A 9,876-nucleotide genomic window follows, 5' to 3' on the forward strand; every position below is an offset into this window, starting at 1 on the left:
TTTAACTTGTGAATCTTGTAGGTTGCCAACATTTCCACCACCAAAATATGCCGCTATGCTTCTACATTTTGGTAATGGTGGCCTCTCTTGGCTTTCAGGGATCCTATCAGAACCCCTGTTAGCCCTCTTGTTTGACATTGCAAACCAATAAAGGCTGCAATAAATAAATCAACTTAGTTGTTGAACAAAAGACTCAAATAGTGATGACTCAAAGCGTGTGAACAGTGATACTAGACTACTTAGACTACATATAATAACAATAATATGATTCATTCTCCAAAAAATGGTACTACAGTCTACAGTACTACCCAATATAATTCACAAACTTATAGGCTATCTTAGCATGTGAGATGTCTAGTCACCAATGGTAAAACTAAAAAATAACCAGTACCACTGTACCAATATGGTAGTACCATTGTTGACATAATTTTTTTTTTTTAAATCACTTGTTTTTTACGAAAACTAGGGTCCACGAGTCAATGGACAATGCACTCAGCACTTTGAAACTTCGACAAAAATAAAAAATGCCAGTCTCTAGACCAGAAAATAGCGAATTGTGTAGAATAATAATATCTTATAGTCCAATCTAGGTTGGCGAATTACGCGAGATTAACAAACAGGAATGTCAAACGTACGCGAAGTGCACCTTCCTATGCAAGCCCATAATATGAAATAGTTGGCTAAACAGGGCTATGGTCGACACATATCGGGAAAATGGTAGGCAATGCCCAACCCAAGGGAAAATTATTTGGTTGTAGTAATGGTGAAATAACGTGGGCCAATAAGAAACAAGCATGCAAAAGCTGGCGAAATGTTTAAAATAAATGTATCCAAATTTATATTACATTGGCGATTGGACCAATATTTTTGACTAATCATGTGATAACTAATGGGCGACTACCACGGGTGTTGAACCCAAATCTGATAAATATCCAATGATGCGGTTGGCCTATGTTGCATGTGCTATTCGCCAAATGACGATCGACCCATGAGACAAGATCACCAAAAGGCAAATATTCACCACTAAAGTAATCTTTGGCTTTCTATTTTTCAAAAATAAGATTTTTGGGCATGCTCCCACTTAGAAAAAAGTCCAAAAATACAATTTCTACCCCTTGGGACTAACAAAAGGAAGCCAAGGTACATAAAGATTTCCTACACTACTTAATGGGGATAAAAAATGCACAAAAGCTTAAATATAATAATTGTTAGTGATAAAATTATAGATTCAAGAACATACACATACCAAACCATTACATACAGTTATGGTTGGGAAAATCCAAGTTACTAAAAAAATCCACACTCTGAAGTAAATTCCCAATTATGCTTTAATACTAATACAACTACATACACTTTAGGTACACGTTCGTACACGAGCACCACTAGTTACATAAATAAAGGAGTAATTATCTTAATGACATCCCTCCAACACACTATGAAAACTACATCCAAGAATCCTAATAAACAAGAAACACAAACAAGAAACCACCCAATGGTTTTGGAAAACTATATGCCAACAAGTAAGAGCTATTACACCTAAACCTTATGATTAAAATTTCAATACCCCGTTACAACTTCAAATTATAGGTTATGTTTAATATATTCCTTACAATTCTCATAATCTGACCTGGTTGCCCCAACTTATCATGTTCATGCATTCAAAGATGTTTAATGATGCATGTCATAGATTGTTACAATATTGTTCAAGTTTCCAGTGTAATCACATAAACATTTTCTTACATGTCATAGAATTTGTTTCAACTCCCATATCATATAATGTTACAAAATCATCTCATAACTCCCTACACCCATTCCAAGCCAAGATGACCAACATGTGGCAAAAAGTACAACAAGATGCTCGATATCTTATGCAAGGACAATGATAACGCATGAATACAACAAATACCAAATAAGTAGTATTGAGAGTGTGGAGTTTAGACATCTTTAACACCTTAGACACATTTGATGCTCCAATTATTTGTTTATGTGGGACAAAGCAATGTTGTCAAAATGTTACACAAAGTAGTGCACTTGTACATGAATGCTATGCATAGAGTTGTGTGTGTGTGTGCAAGATTGCGTAAGCAATTGTAGGAGTATACATAAGCATTATGTGAAAATGCTTTACATTTAAAAGTTGTACAATAGAAATGTGTTAATATAATTATTATTATATAATACTACATTTACATCAAACTTATCTAAAACAATAGAAATCCAAAAAAATTCAAACCAATTTTTCATAAACAATTTAAATATAATTATTATTTTTATCTATCTTATTATTTTATTTTAACAATATATTTACCATCTTAAAACTAAACGTAAAACCAATAAAATAGAACCATGAACCCTTGCAATACCTCTTTTCATTTAATCACATTAAGGGCTCGTTTGGTAGCTGGAATTAGAACGGAATTGGCATTCGAAATTCTAAAAAAATTCTAATCCATTGTTTGGGTCCGCACAATCGAAATTGGAATTGGAAAAAAGTGGAATCCGGTATCCCCATTTGACCCCCAAAACGAGGATTCCAAATTCCTTCAAATACTTGTTATTTGGAATTCCCGTTTTAATTCCCATTTTAAATCCCATTTTTTGAAAATGAGGATTTCAACTAAAATAAAATTTGATTGGGTTTGACTTCCGGATGCCCATTTGGGGGCACTTTTTTTTGCACTAATTTTTTAAATTTAATTTTTTTAAATGGGGGGATAATTTTCTGCTATTACTTGCTCATATATTTGCCACTGTTGAGTAATTTATCAGGTTTTTCCGCTTGATTTGCCTCAGTAGTTACTGCAAAAAAGTTTGGTGAAATAACCTTTTCACATACATTGTTTCTCAGTTAAATGAATTGTATGCAGGACAAAAACAATCTACTCTATTGATTTTTTTTCTGGCAGAAAAGTGTTTCCAAGTAAGATTTCATAAAAATTTAATATAAAAATTTAGACTTTGCACCTGCGAGTTTGAATGTTGTGATGATCAAATTTTTTATTGGATCTCTACAAATATATATTTATTTATTTAATGGGATGTTTCTGACTCTTATTTCATCAATTCTTGTGATTCGGATTCATTCAACGAGACTTGAACAATATACATATTTCATATTAGTAATTATGTGTATTATAATCAATGGTATTTTTTTTATAGAGCAAGAGTCATAAAAGTTTTAGTATCCATTAGTACAATCTTGTCCTCATTCGTTATGATAATGTTTACTTTCAACATGACTTAATCTTTTTATACTTGTTAAAAATGTTTGGACTTCAACAAACCAATTAAGTATTGAATTTTTTTGCATGATGATAATGCTACAGCTGGATGATAATATTTTGCATGTTATTTTGGCTAGTATTCCAATTCCACAATGTGCAACCAAACGGAGGAAATATGTATTCTCACAATGAATTCTTGGTCAACCAAACAGTCCCAAATTGGATTCCCTAACCATAATCTGGATTCCAAGTTCCAGAATCCCAAAGCCAGCATTCCGAATGCCAATGCTTAATTTATATTCCAGCAACCAAACGGGCCCTAAAGGTCACTTCCCAACGAAACAAACACCATATTTCTACAGTTCTACCTTCTAATAGACGGCAAAAACAACCGAGGTACATAAAATTATAAAAGTCACAACTGCTTGAACGCCATTATCAATGGCGTCCCACAGATATGATGAATGGGATTTCTTTCAAACCGCACCAGAGTGGAGGGAACATATCATATTGCAGCGGGGCGCCTGTGGCTTGCTTCGAGGGATCTGTAAACTTCAACCCTGAAAATGGGTGTTTTGAGCAAACAGTTGTAACCTGGTGAGAAAGTGGGAGGTATGATTGAGAGAGAAATAATCTTGGTCAGAGGACGAAGATGGTGTCAGTTTTCCATTGTAGCTTGATGGCGACACTGCCTATTCTATACCCAATTACATATCTTCCACTGTTCCATGCTTGCATTCCCAAGATTGTTCTTTCGGAGGGTAAGGAAATCCATTCTCTTGCCTGTAACAGGGGATTTTCATTTGTTCCACAGACATTTTTCCAAAATAATGTTATGAACATGTATGTGAAATGCAGTAGTTTGATGGATGCTTGTAAAGTTTTCGAAGAGATGAAAGAACGAGACATCTTCTCATGGAATATGATCATCACTGCTAACAGAAGACATGGGTACCCTCGAGAGGCTTTGGCATTGTTTAATAAAATGCAACGAACAGGTGTCCAACCTGACCACTTCACCTTTGCCACTATCCTCCAAGTGTGCGCCAAACTGGGAGCTTTGGAAGAGGGTACGAGCATCCATCGAAGTGTAATGGAAACCGAGTTTTTGTTAGATACTGTTGTGATTAATGCTCTCATAGACATGTATGCGAAATGTGGAAGCATACACAAGGCACGTGAACTGTTTGACAAAATTCCTCAAAGAAATGTTTTCCTGTGGACTGCCACGTTTGTAGGATATGCACAAAATGGTGTTCTTGATGAGGCGTCAAAACTTTTTCATGAAATGCCTCAGCGAGATGTGGTTTCATGGTCTGCAATGATTGCGGGATATGCACAAAAGGGTTTGGTTGAGAAGGCTTTGGAGACTTTTAAGCAAATGCAATTGGCAGGTGTAAAACCAACCACTACAATCTTTGCCTGTGTACTCTCCGCCTGTGCCAAAGTGGGTGAATTGGAACAGGGCATAGGGTTTCATCGAGGAATTATTGAAAGCGGATTTTTATCAGTTGTCTTAGTTGCGAATGCCCTGATAGACATGTATGCAAAATGTGGAAGCATACAGAAGGCCCGGAATCTGTTTGACAAATCGCATCAAAAAGATGTGATATCGTGGAATTCCATGATTGCAGGATATGCACAACATGGTTTTCCTGATGAGGCTTCGAGACTTTTTGAAGAAATGCCTCAACGAGATGTCGTATCATGGTCTGCGATGATAGCAGGATATGCGCAAAATGGGCTTGTTGGAAAAGCCCTGGATATTTTCAAGCAAATGCAATTGGCAGGTGTAAAGCCAAACCCCACAACCTTCGCCAGCATCCTCACAGCCTGTGCCAAAATGGGAGCTCTGGAACAGGGTATGGACATACACCAGAGTATAATGGCGAGTGGAGTTCTGTCAGATGTTGTACTTGCGAGCACTCTTATAGACATGTATGCTAAATGTGGAAGCATGGATAAGGCACAAGAACTGTTTGACAAGATGCCTCAAAAAAATGTGGTCTCCTGGACTACGATGTTTACTGGATACGCACAAAATGGGTTCGTTGAAAAGGCCTTGAAAATTTTCAAGGAAATGCAACTGACAGGTGTAAAGCCAGACCCCACAGCTTTCGCCAGCGTCCTCCCAGCCTGTGCCAAAATAGGAGCTCTGCAACAGGGCATGGAGTTCCATCAAAGAATAATTGAAAGTGGATTTTTGTCGCATGTATCAGTTGTAGATGCCCTGATCGACATGTATGCAAAATGCGGGAGTATACAGAAAGCACGCGAACTGTTTGATAAAATGCCTCAACGAGAAGTGGTGTCATGGAATGCAACGATTGCAGGATATGCAATGCATGGATATGGCAAGGATGCTCTCAAACTCTTTGATCTAATGAAGCATTCAGGAACACAACCTGACCAGATAACCTTCATTTCTGTTTTATTTGCATGCAGCCATGCGGGTCTAGTGAATGAGGGCTGTAAATACTTAAATGCTATGAATGAGTCTTATTGCATTATGCCTGACATTGATCATTATGTATGCATGGTCGATCTTCTTGGTCGTGCTGGTTATCTCGAGGAAACACTGAACTTCATCATCAAAATGCCAATTAAACCTGCAGTGGTTGTGTGGATGTGCTTTCTTGGCTCCTGTAGATCTCATAAAAGTATAAGATTAGGAGTATTTACAACAGCTCTCCTTTTGGAGTTGGATCCTAAAAGTGCCGTGCCTTATGTTCTCCTTTCAGACATCTATGCAAAAGTGGGAAGGTGGGGTGATGTTCAGAAGATACGGAGTTTGATGAAAGATAGAGAAGTTAAAAAGATGCCTGGATGCAGTTGGATTGAAGTCCATAAAACGGTACACGCTTTTTGTGTAAGAGACAAATGTGCATCTTCAAACACAGGAGATCTTTGCAAAAATGGAGAAACTTTCATGTTAGATAAATATAATAGGGTATCTTCTAGAGTAATCCCATGCACATGATGTGGAGGAAGAAGGAAGACGAATTAATCATATGACAGTATGCTGAGAAATTGGTGATGGAATTCCGATTGTTAAATACATCCCCAAGCACGAGTATTGGATTCATCAAGAATCAGGACGTATTGAATCTTTATTGTAAGAAGAAATTGTTATCAGAGATGTTGACCAGTTCCATCATTCAAAACAAGAACCATGTTCTTGTGAAGATTATTTGTGATGAACTGTGAGAACCTACGTCTATAATAGGTTAGACAATGTTCATTGCCTTTGTAAAATTAGATGTATAGTACATTCAGTGCCTATATAGAATATCAGGATTTATGTTAAGCTCTTTTTTATAATAAATGACATTGGAATGTTTTTGAGGAATCCTGCCTATTTTGGAATGAAAAGCCGGAGCAGAAGATGAACAATGGAAAAGCTGAAGGATAGGAACGTTTGAAGGAAACAGAAATTTGCTCATCCAACAAGAAATGTGAGGAGAAGGCTTACGATCGATCCAATGCTTAGAAAGGACCAGGAAAGCATCTCTTCTTAGTTTTTCAAGACCTCCATCAGTTTGTGTCGTCTCTTTGGCTAGAGAAATTGTATCTTTTCGAATGTCAGGACTTCCATTTCTACGAAGTTAATGTAACAAAATTTTGTCTTTCGTTTGTATTACTTTATTTACTAATTTACACCTGCTACATTATGTAAGAAAATGAGTATATGGCAATGTGGATTTTTGTTCTTTTAAAGCCATTTCTCTGCTGATTCACATCCCTTTGCTTCTTGAAGAGCTCATCTGTGTTTCTATCCTCACAATATTCTTTTCATTTAATTTAATTTCAATTTGTTTGCCTTTAATTTGAGACAAGGTCTTATAATTTGTGTATGTAAAATTAGAGTCTATATTTTATGTATATATAAAGCTAATAGAATGATATCAATGTGAAAAGGTTTTATTTGACTTTAATTATGATCTTAAATATATTATGACAATATCACTATAACCTATATTGACAATTTTAGTGACATGTCTAGATAACAAGGATTAATGAATTTCATTAAGCCTTGGTAGAGTTGCAAACAATCTAGTATTACAAATCACCCATCACCTTCTTATATGATAGTTTCGGGGACACATGTTTCTCAAGAAACTATGGCAGTTTGGGGGATGCATTTTTATGAAGAAAATCAGTTGCTAGCAAAGGTAGAGAGTGGGGTGGAAGAACACAATTTTTTTCCTATTCTTGATCAAGATCGAAGAGGGACAAATTTTGATTACTCTATGAGACTTTGTCACTACCCACTCTGAAAAATTTGCCAGGTAAAAGGAAAAATTGTAGGGTTCTAAAAATGATATATGATTCTCTTCCGAATTCATCATCTAAACATTAGGAATGTTTGTTGCTCTCCTCAAGTACAATGAGGATCATTTCTTCGAATGCTATGGATATTGATGCCCTTGACAAACATGCCCAAGTAAAGCATCAACGTGATGCTTGTGGGTAGATATTGTGTTGGTGCAATAAACATAAACATATAATGACTCCTTTGAGGGTTCAATCATGAAGTAGTCAAAATGGAAGTCTCTACACGTGCTTGCTCAAGGATCTTCAAGGGGACTAATTTCCCTTTAGGATCCAAAAAAGGAGTCTATTGTGGAAGTTCGTCGGGATAACAATTGACAACTACTGAATGGTGTGTGTTTTGATGTCTTTCAAGCTATTCAATTTTTATGGTCTAGTAACTATACAAGATAAGAGGAGGTTGTGGGATGTTTTAATAGGGGTAATTCAAGGTTTCCAAAATATAATGTTCGTTTGCAGATGGTTTCAATGCAATTTTGTCAACTCAAGAAAAATAAGGCAGCATTTGTCCACCACACAAAATTATGCATGATTTTAGATGTTTCATATTTGATAATGGTTTGATGGATATCTTGCCTCGAAATGGTAATTTTAAATGGACTAATCAAAGGAAAAACTTTATGCAAATTGTAGAATGTTTGCACAAATTTTTGGTGTCTCCAGAATGGACTATAGACATGTCTTCGTATATCTTGCCTTTTGTGTGTTTAGATCATTATGCAATCTCTTTACAAATTTTGGATGGAAACCCCATTCATTGGCACAAGCCTTCTTTCAAATTTGAAAAAGCATGGATTAGATGCCCACTTTTGTTTCCCCTACTTCACCAATGATGTGTTAGTATGCCTTTTGAATGAGGGACAAATATGTTTCAGTTCTACATAATAATGTGGTATGTTAAATAACAGATCAAGACATGGAATATAAATGTTTCCAAAAACATTTTTCTCCAAAAGTAGATTTTGGCAAAGCAATTAACAAAGGCCCATGATCATATAATACTTCATGGTTTGGATGCTTGTGAAATTCATAAGTAGTTGTAGCAACAACAACAAGAATTAGGCAAGAGAATAGATTTATTGGCGTCTAATGTCTAAGGAACTTTGGCTAAGGGAGGGGGATTGTAACAGACAGTACTTTCATGCTTCTACCCAATTCAAAAGAGCTTCTCAATCAATATTTTATATTCAGGTTGTTGAAATGAGTATCTCGATTACAAATGCAAAGAGACTTGGGATGAATGGGTCAAATTTTTAAAGAACCTACTTACTCCATTAGGGAGGGGCTTGCCTCAAGCTAATCATGATGATCATATTTTGTTGGATGCAATTTTTAATGTCACTATCTAGGAGGATAATGTAGAGCTAATGAAACTATTCACTTTGGAAGAGCTTAGAAATGTAGTTTTTTCTTTCTCTAGATAAAACTCTAGGGTCTTATGGTTTTATAGCCTTGTTTTTCCAAATTTATTTACATGTGCTAGGTTTTGATTTGTTGCTAGCTTTAGAAGAGTCACTTAAGATTGGTTGAGTAACTTTAATGTGACAAACATCACAATTTTACCTTAAAAAAAGGAGCCAAAGTCCTATGTGCAAAATTTAGACCAATTTCGTTTAGTAATACTAGTTATCTGATTTTCACAAATGTAATCTATTTGACATTGCAACACCTTATTCCTAAAATCATCTCACAAGAACATGTATGTTTTGTCCCTAGTAGTGAAATAGTCGAGGGGGATTTGGTTGCACATGTTGTACCCTATTCCATTGATACTCATCATTAATCTTCTTTTATTGTAAAGCTGGATATGACGAAAGTGTATGATCAGATTGATTCATGCTTCTTAATGAAGGTTTAAGCCAAATTTGGCTTTTGTAGCAAGTGGTGCAAATGGATTCTAGCTCTTTTGTCTAGCACCAAATTTTTAGTAATTATTAAAGGGTTTCCTTCAGAATTTTTTAGTGCTACATAGGAGGTTGGGCAAGGGGATCCTCTACCCCCTTTTCTATTCATCATTATGGTTGAGGCTTCAAGTAGGGCAACAAAGGAAAGACATAGGTTGGATAGATTACAACGTGTAGTTATTCCTCACACAAATATCTCAACTACACACAATCTTTTTGTTGATGATACCATTTTATATGCAAAAGGTACCATTGAAGAAGCCAAGGAAATAAAATGGGGCTTGAATCTTTATACCTCAATGTCAAGGCAAAAGATGAATACTTAGAAGTCCAAAATTTGTCTTCAATTGCAAGGCTTCAACCAAAGGGAAATTTTTCAGATTTTAGGCTTTCAAGAAGCAGAATTCCCATGTACA

At 35.9% G+C, this 9,876-nt stretch overlaps 1 pseudogene across 4 annotated transcripts; it reads left to right on the plus strand.

The window, feature by feature from the left end:
* The first annotated feature begins 3,592 nt into the window (after window positions 1–3,592).
* On the plus strand, window positions 3,593–6,941 carry LOC149538687 (pentatricopeptide repeat-containing protein At2g13600 pseudogene; annotated as a pseudogene). Of its 4 annotated transcripts, none has more exons than XR_016356095.1 (2): window positions 3,593–3,985; window positions 4,083–6,941. The product of XR_016356095.1 is annotated as a pentatricopeptide repeat-containing protein At2g13600 pseudogene, transcript variant X4 (transcript). The 4 variants fall into 4 exon arrangements; XR_016356092.1 differs by having other exon boundaries at window positions 3,606–6,450; window positions 6,571–6,941; XR_016356093.1 differs by having other exon boundaries at window positions 3,606–6,450; window positions 6,598–6,941.
* Window positions 6,942–9,876: the final 2,935 nt, after the last annotated feature.

The sequence above is a fragment of the Cupressus sempervirens genome, chromosome 9 (assembly GCF_028749045.1).
Source record: "Cupressus sempervirens isolate cs-2001-9-10 chromosome 9, ASM2874904v1, whole genome shotgun sequence".
NCBI classification, from domain to species: domain Eukaryota; kingdom Viridiplantae; phylum Streptophyta; class Pinopsida; order Cupressales; family Cupressaceae; genus Cupressus; species Cupressus sempervirens.